General features: G+C 41.2%; 1 long non-coding RNA gene across 1 annotated transcript; it reads right to left on the bottom strand.

Moving 5' to 3' along the window:
• Positions 1 to 1,875: 1,875 nt before the first annotated feature.
• On the bottom strand, positions 1,876 to 6,145 carry LOC103281775 (uncharacterized). The gene is made up of 3 exons (XR_507756.3): positions 6,021 to 6,145; positions 2,449 to 2,585; positions 1,876 to 2,228 (listed from the first exon to the last, which is right to left on the bottom strand). It is a non-coding gene; the product is annotated as an uncharacterized LOC103281775 (long non-coding RNA).
• Positions 6,146 to 16,145: the final 10,000 nt, after the last annotated feature.

The following is a 16,145-nucleotide window of genomic DNA, read 5'->3' as shown; positions in this document are numbered from 1 at the left end:
GAAATGTCTTCCTCTCTGGGCTTTTAAAAGAATGATGTTATGCTCTTTTGGCTTTGTTTCCTATTAATTGTTCAGTCTTGATGTGCTATAGTGAGGCTGAAAGGAATTTCACACAAATGTCTATGACTTCGATGTGACGTGCTTCTATATATTTCTAATACTCTGACTTGATGTGGATTTTTATGATCTACCAATAATCCTCTGCTTCCTTTCAACTTAAACTGAACAGAAATCCCCAACCAACTGTCATTCTAATTGTCATTACCAGAGTTCCAAAGCTAGGGCTCCTTACTCCTCTCCTACTCTTAAAGATACAGCCTCTAAATTACATATTCTGCCTTTGGAGGCAGTATATTAGTAGCATAACTAACTTCATTTTAACGTAGAAGAACTGTTTAATAATAATAATAATAATAATAATAATAATAATAATAATAATAATAAACATTGAACCTAGCCAATGCTGGATCTGGACCAAACTTGGCACATAGCGCCAATGTGCCCAACAGTGCATACAGGCAGGGATCGGGGAATGATTGCCCTTTTCAAATGGTAGTTTTCGTTTACCTGGATCCAGAAAGCACTGAAGGCAGCCAACATCATATCTGGAGCAAACATGGCCAACTGTGCATACAGGACAGGCTGGGATTGGGGGTGATTGACCTTGGATCTGGGAGTTGTAGTGCACCCTTATCCAGAGGGCATTGAATCAAGCCAACGCTGGATCTGGACTAAACTTGGCACATAGAGCCAATGATTGCCCTTTTTCAAATGGGAGTAGTTGTTTACCTGGATCCAGAGTCCCAGAAGGCAGCTGACGAGCTCGATGCACTCCACTCCTAGCCATGAGTGTGGCAAGACTTCAATGCATGGGTGCAAAGGCCTATTGTGGCCTCTGAATGGTCTGTGGTGTGGCGGCATCCTCTTTGGCGCCTGGGCTGTCAGTGCACTCCCCTTCCTCTCCCGGCACCGAAGGCTGAAACCAGGGGCACTGAAAAGGAAAGAGAGTGTGCCGAGGGCCCAGGCGTGGACAAGGACGCCACCATGCATGTACCAGTAAGGCCTTCTCGTGGACCATCCTGAGAATTTCAGGGGGGAGGGCTGAAGCTACATGCCTGGGTCTCTCTATAAATCTTTCGGCCCTCCAGAGCAAAAGGTGACATAAAGTTGCATTGGAGAGCCTGGAGATTCCTAAAAGGTGTTTTCTCAGGTTAAAAAAGTATTTTTTAAAAAAATCATGGTTTCCACCATAACAGATGATGGCCTAGTGTAATTAAAATTCATAACCAAACTGTAAATAGGTCAGCTGCCGTCCTCTCCTCCTTTTTGCCTTGTTTTTATTTGTGTTGTATTTTGAAATGGTCATATGACTGGTCAAATAAATTTATTATTATTATTACCATAACTAAAATGAAAATGAAATAACCCAGTTCAAGTACCATAGGTTTTAGGAAGAAAAATATATATGGGTGCTGGTAGGACAATAGAGAGGGGGCCACATTTAGCTTCACACCTCACTGTACACCACAGGGACTTTCACAGATTCCCAAAAACCCTCTGATATTGTCCTAGCAAATATGTCTGTGAAGGAGGCAGAATTGAGAGGAGAATTTAGAGAGAAACAATATTAACCAAATTTATGAATCTCTCTTAGGGGCCGCGGTGGCGCAACAGGTTAAACCACTCGGCTGCTGAACTTGCTGACCAGAAATTTGGCGGTTTGAATCTGCAAGACGGGGTGAGCTCCCACTGTTAGCCCCAGCTTCTGCCAACCTAGCAGTTGGAAAACATGCAAATGTGAGTAGATCAATAGGTATCACCTTAGCTGGAAGGTAAATGGCACTCCATGCAGTCATGCCAGCCACATGACCTAGGAGGTGTCTATGGACAATGCAGGCTCTTCAGCTTAGAAATTGAGATGAACACCACCCCCCAGAGCCGAAGATGAGCACCACTCCCCAGAGCTGGAAGGGGAAATGAAACTTTTGCCTTTTATCTGTGTTTGTTGTTTCTAGGCATTGAATGTTTGCCTTGTGTCTGTGTTTGCTGGAATCCACCCTGAGTGCCCTCGGGAAGATAAAGCAGAATACAAATAAAGTATTATTTATTTATTGGTTTGTTTATTTCACTCAAAGATCTTAAAGCCCAGACAGGCTTACTGGAGAGACAATGGCCTTTCAAACAGCTTGGTCCTCAGTGATACAGGATAGGGTGTTCAGCCTCTTGTTCTGAAAATACAAGCTCCATTTCATTTTAAAGAAGGAATGCATGCTAACATCTTTTAAAAACAGGACAAGATAGTTTACAGCATTGATTTGTCAACATTTATTTTTCTTGTCTTTTCAAATATAACTTAGTTCCAAATGCCCCCAAATTAGCCACAAATCCCCATGAATTTCTGGAATGAGTGGCAAAAGGTGGCAAAAAATAATAATGCCATATTCTAACCTTAAATGTTCTGAGTTCAGTCATTATGCAGTTTCCTCCTTGTGGCTTCAGTCCCCAAGTCTGTCAATGTCATGTTCAGCCAATCATATCTTCTGGGGGTGATGGAAATGTTGCCGATCATTAGAGAACTGTCAAGGCTGAGGGAACAAAAATTGCAAGGAAAATGACACTAATCTAGAGCATACAAGCCTACCCATGTGGCCAAGAAGTTGTTGCCAAACTATAAAATTCACAACCCAAGGACACAGAAGAAAGCACGGGGCATCATTTGTATTTAATGATGCTGAGAGTACAATACTAATGATACAGCGCAGGGTATTAGCAAAAAGAAATAAAATGGAAAAGACAGCATTCGTGACTAGAGTGAAAGCTCCCTCTTCCTTCTCACTCCCTCTCTCTCTTTTACACAAACCATCTGTCTCTTTTGTCAAGGCGCTAATTTTGCTTTCCCAAATGCAGCCTTCTGCTCATATCACTATTAAAAAGCATTTCATTATTGTTGCTGTTTTACCAGGCAGCTGGGTGAAAATCCAAGCAAAGTGAAGAAGTAAGTTCTTTCAGGTATTTGGATTTGCCCAGAATTCCTCTGGCCTCTTTAAGAAACCAGATATAGCCTCAGGAACCAAAGCTGGTATATTGTGAGGATGCTGCTTCACTTGGTCAATTGCCCAGAAATCTGTTCAAAGGGACAGTGAGACAACAAGGGATTGTGACACCATTCCTTTGTATTTACCTAAAAGTGGAGAAGCCATGGGGTAAATGGGAGAAAGAGAGGGACAACCGTAGCTTGACCTGTAAAGGGGAAGATGGATTGGTAGTCAAAGGAGAAAAGTAAAGTGCCTGTGAAAAACGGGAGAGGGTTTAGACTCTCAAAAAGATAAGAAACACACTCGGAGACTGATTCTAGGGGCCCGTCCAGACATTACCTTTATCCCAGGAGCTCCTAGTTCAAACTGGAGGGTGGCCAAACAACTTTCCCTAAAAACATAGGAGGAATTGCTATAAAGGAGAGAAACCTCAGAATAAAAAGGTCCCCTTTTATCCCATTTCTGACCAGAAGAAGTGCATCTTTATGTGTGTGTGAGAGACCTTGTGTTCCCAAAAATGCATGTTTTCCTTCTCTCCCCCTGTCTGGACTCCCTCTCTGGCTCCTTTTTTCCCCTCAACTTTTTTTTTTCGTGTCAAGAGCAACCAGAGTTGCTTCTGGAGTGAAAGAATTGGCCATCTGCAAGGACGTTGCCCAGGGAACGCCCAGATGTTTTGATGTTTTACCATCCTTGTGGGAGGCTTCTCTCATGTCCCCGTATGGAGCTGGAGCTGAAAGAGGGAGCTCATCCGCGCTCTCCCCGGGTGGGATTCGAACCAGGCAGCTTTCAGGTCAGCAACCCAACCTTCAAGTCACAAGGCTTTTATCCCCTGGGCCACCAGAGGCTCAACTTGGCCTGAAGCCTGTACTTCTCTTCCTCTTCCCTGGAAGATGCAACAGAGGGTCTTGGAGCAGAGGTTCCCCCTCCCCTAGCCAAAGCCCTCTTTTGTCTCTTCCAAGGGAGGGGGGTGTGAGGGAGAAAGGCTTTAAGCCTTATCGGAGTCTTCTCCCGGTAAGTGCAGGGGAAAATGTGGGGAAGGGAAGCAGAGGCAGCCAGTGCCAATGCCCACCCCTGCTTATCTTATATCAGCAGGGGTGAGTATTCACTTTCACATTGAATTATAGATTGCAAGTTTCTTTAAGAGAAAATTGTTCTGCAATATCCCATATAGTGCCATGTATATTGAAAGCAAGATAAAATATTGTCACTGTGTCCTCCTTGTGCTGTATTGTTCCTTGACATTTTGAAACATCAATGAAGGATGTGTTTTAAGTTGTTCTTGAGCTACAACTCTCATCAGTCCTAGCGTGAGAACAGGTGAAGATTGCAATCCAACAATATCTGGATGAAACAATGTTCATCATGCTAAAATGGAAGAAAAGCATTTACCCACCGCCGCACTAAGCTCCTCCTCTTTGTCAGGGCATGCAGAGCGACTCTTATTGCAGGCCCCAAGAGCAGAAGAGGTCACTCCTCCACTGGCACAGCCACCAAGGGAGGAGAAAGGAGCCGAAGTGTACACACAGCTTTCTCTGTCTCATGGGGTGCAGCCACATCCGGGAGGTCAGCGGCATTGAGGCACTGCGTTCTATATCAGTCTAGCTGCCCCAACCCTCCCTTCTGTTGGCATAGCCCTTTGGATGCCTGTGCGTGAAGGGTGGGGGCAGGGCTTCCAGCTGGCCCCAGGAGCCAAGAAGGAAGAGGCGAAGGTGGCCATGCCCGTGGAGGAGTGGCTTCTTTGGCTGCTGGGTCCTGAAGCAAGAGTGGCGAGGGGCCAACAAAGATGCATGGGGCCTGCAGTCAGGGCAGGTCCTAGGTAATTTTCAAGTGAAAGCAAGCAGTATTTTTGCCCCCCCCCCCCAACCAATAACTGAAGAATAAAAGGTAGAAGGTAGAGGTGCATAGAATATATACATGTGTGTAACAAATATATATACTGTGTGTGTGTGTGTGTGTATAGCACATATGGTCCCTGCATATGTATTTCTGTGTGTGTGTGTGTGTGTGTGTGTGTGTGTGTGTATATATCTATCTTATATATACATACACATACACACAATGTGGAGAATATATGGCAAGGTAGATAGATAGGTAGGGAGCCATGGCGGAGGAACCTTCCCGGGAGCAAGGCCTAATAATAATAATAGTAATAAATCATCCCAACAAAGGATTGACCCAGGAAGGAAGCAGCCAAGCTTTGAAGCTGAAAGGCTATTCAGTGCTAATCAAGGTGGGCAATTGAAACATTTACACCTGCCTCCAACAGACAAGAGTTCTTTCTTTCTCCCACCCTGGACCTTCCACAGATATATAAACCCCACTTGACTAGTTTCCAACCTCTGAGGATGCCTGCCATAGATGCAGGCAAAACGTCAGGAGAGAATGCTTCTGGAACATGGCCATACAGCCCAGAAAGCTCACAGCAACCCACCTGTAATGTGCACCTCAATTTTGTCATAGTCATTTAGGCAAAAAAAGGTGTTGAGATTGATGTAAATATTGTAGTTTTAGCCTTCTTACTCAGATAGAAGCTTGAATAGGGCTACAGTAACTAGGCTTTGGCATTTAGGAGAATATGCTCAGCATGATAACTATGGTCCTTATCCTCTGCTGAGCATGAGAATGATGAGTAGACCTTCTTCTCAACCTCTGACAACTCTGATGGCAAGGCTGGGGTGACTTACTTGAAGTGGGGACAAAGTTAGTAGATGTGGGCAAAACGTCAATATTTTAAAAACTCTAAAATCAGGACAGTAAATAAAGAACACCACTCAGAAAACAAAGGAATTCCAGACAGGAAACAATCAGGGCCAACTAACACCTCCCAACAACAAAGGATTCACCTAGGCAGAAAGCAGCCAGGCTTTGAAGCTGCAAGGCTATTTAATGCTAATCAAGGTGGCCAATTGCAACATTCACACCTGCCTCAGACAAGAGTTCTTTTTCCCACCCTGAACATTCCACATATATATATATAAACCCCACCTGCCTAGTTTCCAAGAGACCTTGCCGGAACTGGCGGCACTCGTGTTTGCCAGCTGCAGCGGCGGGAGGCAGCCTGAGTTTGTAAAGTCCAGTCCTACTAACTTGGAAAACCTGGCACCATTCGCTTTTATGTGTACTACAATCAAAGACTTATTTGATTCACATTTGTGGTCTCACTCACTTCAACACCAATGCAAAACATGTAGGGAGGATCATCCTCCTGTTTTGTTAGGTCTGTTGTGTGTCTTGGTCTGCAGGATTCTTTCAAGATTCATGACTTTATAGCATTGGCCTTCCTTTCTGCAACAGTCATAGGGAAATGATCTTTAAACATACACACATATGGAGGAAGGGCTTTGGCCAGCAGAACTAGAGCTCTTTTTTCCATTGTTTTTTCATGCTTCTCCAAACAGTGTTCAATTTCAAACTTAAACACACAAGTACACATATACCTTTATTCTCTCTAACCCTTTTCTCTTATTTCTACCTGAAAAATACCCAGATTATACCACACATCAAAGAAAATATTTGAAAAGGACTTCTTTGAAATGTTAATTAGTTGCCTACTTAACATTGTCAGTTGTAAGGAGAAGAAAAGAAAGCTGGAGTTTGGAAGGAAGTATTATTAATATTAGAAAGAAAAATCCCCTGTTCTACCAGTTCTGATTATTAACTCCACCTCTTCAATCGTGAACAGAATTAGACAAGGATTTAATTTATTCCAGCATTATTGCTAATGCTGAACATTATAAACTGGAGGTAATGATGTAGTGAAAGGCTCACTGAATCTCCTTCGCATCCTCCCCCACCCCACCCTGAAACTTAAGAGACACCAACAAGAGTGAGGGAAAGAATTGAAGAATTCAGAGCCCAGGATTTTGTTCTGAGTACCATAACTGAATAGGGCTCGTAGTCCTTCAATAGATAGTCATCTTGTTATGATCCACACAGTCAAAGGCTTTAGAATAGTGTTCACTACAGCTGTTTAAATTGGGATCATGAACAGAGTTATCAATTTACTGTTATGGTTAAAATCTTCAGAGAGTTAAAAAAAATCCTCAGACAGCTATTTCAAAGTTCAGATACAGTAGAGTCTTGCTTATCCAAGCTCCGCTTATCCAAGGTTCTGTATTATCCAATGCAGTCTGCCTTTTAGTAGTCAATGTTTTTGTTGTCAACTTTTCAATAAATTGCGAGATTTTGGTGCTAAATTCATAAATACAGTAATTATTACATAATGTTATCGTGTACTGAAGTGCTTTTTCTATCCATTTGTTGTAAAGCATGATGTTTTGGTGCCTAATTCGTAAAATCATAACATAATTTGATGTTTAATAGGCATTTCCTTGATCCCTCCTTATTATCCGACATTTTTGCTTATCCAATGTTCTGCCAGCCCGTTTATGTTGGATAAGTGAGACTCTACTGTATTTATTATTAGCTCCTTTAATATCAACAGCTGCTCAGAAGTAGCCACAGCCATCTATAGAGGTGCAGGACTTTAACTAAACACAAAGCAGTAAGCAATCCAGGTTCATGATGTTGCCAAATCTTGTCTTTTCCAATCCTTCAGTACTGTAGTAGTCTTTTTCTTGTGAGTTTTTAACTTGCGGCCCTGAATTCTTCACAAATGTACTTCAATTACAATCTTCACATTTTTCATGAAGCATGTAGGGAAATATATTGTTTACTTATATCATAATGTATCAGAGGGGAAAATCCAATGGGTGAACTGTCATATTTAATGGGGTTGTTGATGTTTGGATATCGTACTTTGTCATTTAAAATTTCAGTGAAGAACACCTTGCTCTGATTAATCTAAGCAATGTTCTGACAACATGTATGTTTTAATTCCTCTATGAATCTAAAGGTTTTGACATGTGTTGCTGTTTATGTATGTTGTCTGTGTATATGTAAAATATATCAATATAATCTTACTACAATGTAAAAAGCAACACTTAAATGAAACCTGTCTGAATAATCTCCATTTTCCTAAGCTCTGTCTTTGCCTGTAGGCTGTTATATTTTCAGTACACACAAATTAAGACAGCTATGAGACTGGAATTTATCCCTTTCACCTACCAGTTCTTTCATTCACATCATGTAGTCTTAAAAGTCTGCTCCCCCACTACTGCATCCACAGCAGTTGTGTAAATGAGATGAACAAAGGGATTAATGGAGCAACACAGCAAAGGGAAAGAAAGCTTGCAGACTTGGGTGAACTGGAACACATAATGGTATACACCTGGCTGCTTCAAACATCCTGCTATACTTTTTCAGTGAACCCTTATCGAAAGGAATTCTCTTACAGTACTCCCAGCCTTGGTTCAGTGGTTGTTCATTGTACATAACTGTTGTTGTATTTTAAAAGCTTTCTAACCTGTTGTACTGCATTGTTTGATTGTAATAAGTTGTTGTCCTGCAGACAAGACTTTGTATTATATTTATTTTTCAATTCTCTTTCCTTTAAAATAGAGTAGAAAAAAGTAGCATGTCAAGAACTTTTCTAAATTATATCTAGTGAGGTATAGGTCAAAACTTGCCAAAGGTTTACAGGAAATTATAAGTAAAAAACAAAAGCTCAAAACTTGTTGAATCAAAAGCTGGGTTATTCTAAAGGTCAATATTCTCTGGTACCTTGGACATGAAACACTTGTTTTCTTTCCAGTGACATGGGGCTCTTGCTTCTTCTTTGACTTTGTCTTCAGAAATAGCTCAGCCAATGTTAACTAATCTAATGGGGCCATCCAAGGTTTCTGCATTAACCACAAAGAAGAATCAATTCTCTATTTTCATCAATTAAGCATAATTAAAAGAAAGATGTTCACCGACCAGCTTGCGAAATAAGACACCATAAACTGGATTGTAAAATGAGACACTCTATTTAAATCTGTCCCAGTTATTGTTATCTTTTTGAGAGCTATAAACAGGAGAAATAATCTAGTGTTGGAGCACCTGAGGCAAGTGGTCTTCCTCAGGGCCTTTCTACAGCTATACCTTGGCAAAACATTTGAGAACCCAAAAGGTGGATTGCTCCCCAGCCAGCCTACTAGAAGTGCAACTTGAGGTTTCTTCCCTTAAGTCAGAGGAATTGAAGTGAGGGTTTTGCCTACTTTTCTCTACCTCCCTATGGTCCCTTCCACACAGCTGAATAAAATCCCACATTATCTGCTTTGAACTGGAATATATGGCTATGTGGACTCAGATAACCTAGTTCAAAGCAGATATTGAGGGATTTTTGCCTTGACATTCTGGCTGTGTGGAAGGGCCCTTAATTGCAGGACCTAAGGAGGCTGTTCTCAAGGACTCTCCTCCACCAAAACAGTGTTATAGGTGTCCATAAACTACTACCTGCTCTCTGACCTTCTAATTAAGGCAATATCCTGAACTGATTGACCATTTCACCAAACTACAGTGTCATGCAGGTCCTACTGAGCTCCATAGTGACCACATAGTGACCAACAAAACTTATACTGTTGTAGAGGTAGCAGTGTGAAGGCAAAGGAGAAAAGGAGGGGTGGTAAAGCAACAAAACATCCACTCAATATCATGATGTTATGTGCCCTGACACATGGCTTTTATTTCATTTGACTCCAGAAAATGTGCCTCCCACATATCATGGCTGCCCTGAAGGGGGTTGGGGGGGTGGCTGGATTCAAATTTCTCCTACAAGGTAGGACACTTATAAATGGAAGAGAAAACAATACGGAAATTTCCACTGCCAGTTCTTGCCTGCCACTTCAGGGCAAGGATGATCCACAAAGAGGGCTGCCCTGCTTCAGTTCTGTTTTGTTTTTTTAAGTGTTCCCAATGAAACCAATGTGGAAAATTACCTACAGTCTTCCAAGGCAGGTTTGTTTTTTGTTCCTGACCTTGTGACCTTCCAGGTGAACAGAGGGGCTAGGAATCTAGCAATTAAAAGTTGTCCTACTGCAGTGGTTCTCAACCTGGGCTCCCCAGATGTTTTTGGCCTATAACTCCCAGAAATCCCAGCCAGTTTACCAGCTGTTTGGATTTCTGGGAGATGAAGGCCAAAAACATCTGGGACCCCAGATTGACAACCACTGTCATACGGCCTCCTATTTTATTTTTATTTATTTTTTTAAAAAAACAAACTTGCTGTCCATAGACTGCATCCAGAAGGTTTTCCACAATAGAAGTGGATGACATCATTTCTACTCCTTAGAAATAGATGTGTAGTTGCTTAGTTTCCAGATCCCTCTGTTTATTCCAGGACGCCATCTAAAGACAAAGGCTGGCACCCATGAATGCATGGCAGTGTTGGGAAAGAAGTGGGAAGAGTATTCCTGGGACTACTGTATTACATATCAGAATCCCAACATACATTTCTACACCCTCTTTGCAAATATAATTTGTACAACTCAATATGGTGCCAGTGTGATTTTTATTGAAGCTGCAGCATTATTCCCAAAATATTTTCATGGTTTTGAACATCATACAGTCATGCACAGAGTCTTTGCATTAATGTATTCTTATGAACATGACAAGTGGCCTTTTGCTTTTTAAAAATGGGTGAAAGGAGAGAGCTTAAACTCTAAGCACAAATGCTGAAGCTCTATTTGGACTTTGTGCAATGTCATGAACGTTTTGTTTTATATTTAAAGATTAAAAACAGCTTCTTCTTTTTCTTGTTCCCATTCTGAGGCCCAGAGTGAGATAGGGAATGATTATAAATATAGATGAATAGGTGTCATTTCAATGGGTGATTAAACCAACCTCCTGGCCTTTCCTCTTTCCCTCCTCCTAGCCTAGTTGTACATGTGCTCAGCACAGCAGGTGGTAGAGATAACCTCTCTAGCTGATAATTAGCCATAGACTTTTCTGGGTTTCAGTGACAGATGAAAAGGGACCTCATGACTTTTGTAACTTTGAAATCCTGTCTATCATTTCCTCCCCGCCCCAGCTTCCCCTCATTTAGGTTATGTAAACTCATTCCATCTTCTATTTGGATAAGGTCCAAACCATGGATTAGTGTGCAAACAGTCTGTGCACCCTTGTGAAATCTTAGCTTGAAAACCAGTCTACTGATCTGGACAATATAGCAATGTTATTGAAAAAATTTCCAAATAACCAGTTATTTTACAATGAGCTGAGCAAATGTGAACAGAGATGGGGTAGTTTTTCAATCTCACATCCCTGAAGGGGCCACTCCAAATCTGTCATGTCAGATTTTGAGCTCATTTTAGCCATTTGCATGCAGGAATTGAACATTTCAGAACAAACCTTTGGTGAACTATTGAGTTGTTTTTGATCTCAGAAATCACAAATTTTAAAGAATGTTTGAATTCTAGATGCACATGGGTGTCACGACCCAGGCTGCAGAGCACCAATAACCATACACAGAGGCCAGAATCTATCTAATATCTTTATTGAGGAAATATATAAAGTTAGTAAAAACAAGTGTATGAAATAGTCCAGAAGTAGACCTTTCAGGAAAGGTCAAAATTAGTCCAAAGAAACAATGTCCAATATGAAATATTAAGGTCCAAAGTTGTAATCCAATAACCGAAACACTCACTTTGCCAAGCAAAGTGAGGGGAGATGACAAGGTCCTTTAGTCCATGAAACTTGAGCAAGGCTAGGAAGTAACTTGATTCTTGGAACACAAGGCTTGATTCAAGGCAACAAGAAAACGAGGAGCAAGAACAAGATCCGTGGTAATTACTTGGCGAGGTCCGGAAACAAAGCAAGGTCCGGGGAGCAAACAAGGCTGGAAACGAAGGCTTGGAACAGGAACAAAGGCTTGGAAGCGGGAGTAGCTGTCCACACACGCTACTCCAGTAGCTGACGAATTGACTCCGCAAGATTCCAAACGGGGCAAGGAACCTAAATAGGCCTCGTATTCCCACCAAAGAACACTTCTCTGGGGAAACCAGAACCGAAAGTCAATCTCTGTGTCCAGATGTATGACTCCCTAAAATTTCTCATGAAAGCAGGCTTAATCATCTAAATGCTTTGCTGCAATTCTCAGGCTTCTGCGATTAGCCTGCTGCACTCCTTTTTGCTGTAGATAATAATTACGGCGAGAAAATGGGGGAGATTTTGACTCCGGGCTTGTTTGGCAGATTTCTGGAAGACAAACCTCCTGCAGGTGCGAGGGCTCCAATTCTGGCTGGGAAAGTTCCCTTTCTGGCTGAAATGGTGGAAAACCCAAGTTTTCCTCTTCATCTGCCACAACAGCACTAGGAACGGGACTACATGGCCCATGAGTCATCACAATGGGGGAGATCCTCAAGCATGGACAAAATAGATCTGTAAAGTTACATGCGGATTTTGGGTTGCACTTTGTTTAATTCTCTTTTAAAGTAATAAGCAAAGCTTCTAATATTTATAGGATCTTACTATATGATGTTGAAATCAAAATAATGCAAAAGTGTCTACATAGATGACTGAGATAGTGATATATTTGTTTCCTGATAATTCAGTGTGCACACACTTTGTTTCATGCACAAAACTAATTTTAAAATGTGTAAGGTTAGCCTTGGAGGGTATGCATAAGGCATATATGAAACATACATAAATTCTGTGTTTAGATTTGGATCCCAAATCCAAGATATCTCATTATGCACATGTATGCATGTATCTAGTCTGAAAAAAAAACCCTGAAATCCAAATCACTTCTGGTTCTAAGTATTTTGGATAAGGAATATTCAATCTGAATCATCAGAAGAAGAACATAATAAGTAGAGTCTCGCTTATCCAGGCAAGATTCTGGAAAAGATCATTAAGGAAGTGGTCTGCGAACACTTAGAAACAAATGTGGTCATTACTAATAGTCAACACGGATTTACCAAAAACAAGTCATGCCAGACTAATCTGATCTCTTTTTTCGATAGAGTTACGAGTTGGGTCGATACAGGGAATGCCGTGGATGTAGCGTACCTGGATTTCAGTAAGGCCTTCGACAAAGTCCCCCACGACCTTCTGGCAAACAAACTAGTAAAATGTGGGCTAGACAAAACTACAGTTAGGTGGATCTGTAATAAGGGTAAGCGAACAAACCCAAAGGGTGCTCACCAATGCATTGTTTTCATCTTGGAAAGAAGTGATGAGTGGAGTGCCACAGGGTTCCGTCCTGGGCCTGGTTCTGTTCAATATCTTTATTAACAACTTAGACGAAGGGTTAGAAGGCACGATCATCAAGTTTGCAGATGACACCAAACTGGGAGGGATAGCTAACACTCCAGAGGACAGGAGTAGAATTCAAAATAATCTTAACAGATTAGAGAGATGGACCGAAACTAACAAAATGAAGTTCAACAGGGACAAATGCAAGATACTTCACTTCGGCAGAAAAAATGGAAATCAGAGATACAGAATGGGGGACGCCTGGCTTGACAGCAGTGTGTGCGAAAAAGACCTTGGAGTCCTTGTGGACAACAAGTTAAACATGAGCCAACAATGTGATGCGGCAGCTAAAAAAGCCAACGGGATTCTGGCCTGCATCAATAGGGGAATAGCGTCTAGATCCAGGGAACTCATGCTCCCCCTCTATTCCGCCTTGGTCAGACCACACCTGGAATACTGTGTCCAATTTTGGGCACCGCAGTTGAAGGGAGATGTTGACAAGCTGGAAAGCATCCAGAGGAGGGCAACTAAAATGATCAAAGGTCTGGAGAACAAGCCCTATGAGGAGCGGCTTAGAGAGCTGGGCATGTTTAGCCTGCAGAAGAGAAGGCTAAGAGAAGACACGATAGCCATGTACAAATATGTGAGGGGAAGTCATAGGGAGGAGGGAGCAAGCTTGTTTTCTGCTGCCCTGCAGACTAGGACACGGAACAATGACTTCAAACTACAGGAAAGGAGATTCCATCTGAACATCAGGAAGAACTTCCTCACTGTGAGGGCTGTTCGGCAGTGGAACTCTCTCCCCCGGGCTGTGGTGGAGGCTCCTTTGGAGGCTTTTAAGCAGAGGCTGGATGGCCATCTGTCGGGGGTGCTTTGAATGTGATTTCCTGCTTCTTAGCGGGGGGTTGGACTGGATGGCCCATGAGGTCTCTTCCAACTCTACTATTCTATGATTCTATGATTCTATGATTATCCAACCTTCACTTATCCAAAATTCTGTATTATCCAACGCAGTCTGCTTTTTAGTAGTCAATATTTTTGTAATCAGTGTTTTCAATACATTGTGATGTTTTGGTGCTATACTCATAAATACAGTAATTACTACATAACATTACCGTGTATTGAACTGCTTTTTCTGTTGATTTGTTGTAAAACATGATGTTTTGGTGCTTAATTTGTAAAATCATAATGTAATTTGACATTTAATAGGCTTTTCCTTAATCTTTCCTTATTATTCAACATTTTTTCTTATCCAACATTCTGCTGTCCCATTTATGTTGGATAAACGAGACTTTACTGTATTACCCTCCATAGGGTATGTCAGTGGCAGCCGTAAATAAGGAAAGAGAGATTTCAATACAGTGATATCATACAATTTTAGTTAGCCAAGCACTTACATAAAGTAAATACCTCATCATGCCCCCCTCAAAAAAAAAAAAGAGATTTGTTTGTAAAAACTAATTTATATATCCTACTGAAAATTCTAACTTATGAAAAAACACAATTTTTACAGATTATTATGTACTAGTACATTACCTACAATTAAATAGTTCCCAAGTGTGAACACTGTTGGTAGTAAAGTCATGCTGTCCTCATATTATTTGGGAGGGCTGAGGTTTCTTTGATCTGTTAAAAGCACTTATCTAGCAATGCAAGGGATTTTTCACTTGTATTTTTGTCACAAAAAAGAACAAGGAATTTTAAGAGTTTCTTTACACTGAGACAGATTATTAATATTATTGTAAATTTTCTCTAGTTTTAGCACACTTTATCCATCTTGGCAGAAATTATTTTGGAGAAAACAAAACAGTATATTTACATAAAATACACTAGTTTCATGCAAAAATGTGGGATTTTGCCTTCTCCCCAAGGATTTTTCCCAAAGGAGATTTCTTTGTTGTTTGTTTGTTTTTCAAGGAAACATCCAAAATGCAAAAAAAGCACAATTGACCATTTTCTTAATAGGGATTTTAGTCTCCAGAGACAATCTTTCTGAACCTGATGTTTTGCTTGCTTCTATGGCAGGCATCCTCAGAGGTAATGAGGTATGCTGGAAACTAGTCAAGTGGGGTTTATATATCTGTGTAATGTTCAGGGTGGGAGAAAGAACTCTAGTCTGTTTTAGGCAGGTGTGAATATTTCAGTTGGCCACCTTGATTAGCATTCAATTGCTTTGCAGGGCTTCTGAGAGGAAAGAGGGAGCAGCGCGCTGAATCTGTCAGCCCACATGCAGCTCCCTCTTCGCAACGCTTTCCCTATCACATGGGAAAAGTCTCACCTTGTGGGGAGGCCCCATGCTGGCTCCATTGGAGCCAACGCAACACAGGACCCTCCCATGTTGGAGTGGAAGCTTCCAACAATGCTTTCACCTCAGTTGTGGGTGGAGCTTCTGTTGGACATCATAAAATGTTGCGTCATGTCTCCTTCCCCCAGGTGGCGTGAAAGCATCCTAGGATGCTAAAATCACCCCATTTGATGAGGTAGTATGATAACCAAACACACCAAGAGAAAGAAATGTTGTTCTTTCTCATAACTCAGAAAATGCTCTCTGTCACGCCGTTCCCTATTCCTTTCATATCTGAATCATTGGCTAACACACATATTGGCACCTCAAATGTTAAACCTGTTTCTGGGTATATTTGACCTGCTAATTCCAAAAATGGCAAAAGTTTTCCCCTATCACTTCTAGTTTTTGAGATACAGAACATATGCCATATACCACTCTTCACATTAAAAAAATCAGAATATTTTAATGCAGTGTTTAAATCAATCTCTTTTAAGCATGAAGGAAATATATTCAAATTAAAAGAAATTTGTTCTACATGACAATCTACTTATTTCATTCCAAAAGCACAGATTTATGGTACAAACTTTCCAGTTATGTGATACACAAGAAGCTCTTTTGCAAGACTTTCAAGAGTCTTCTCTTGAAAAAGTCTTCTCTTTCTCTCAGGACAATCCCACATAAGATTTCAATAGTAGTCTGCCACTATGTGTGCATCCTGTCTTCCTTGATATCTGACTGCCATTGTTTTT

This window comes from Anolis carolinensis, chromosome 1, assembly GCF_035594765.1.
Source record: "Anolis carolinensis isolate JA03-04 chromosome 1, rAnoCar3.1.pri, whole genome shotgun sequence".
NCBI lineage: Eukaryota > Metazoa > Chordata > Lepidosauria > Squamata > Dactyloidae > Anolis > Anolis carolinensis.
The sequence above is the reverse complement of the archived record's forward strand: the minus strand, read 5'-3'. Positions and strand labels throughout refer to the sequence as shown.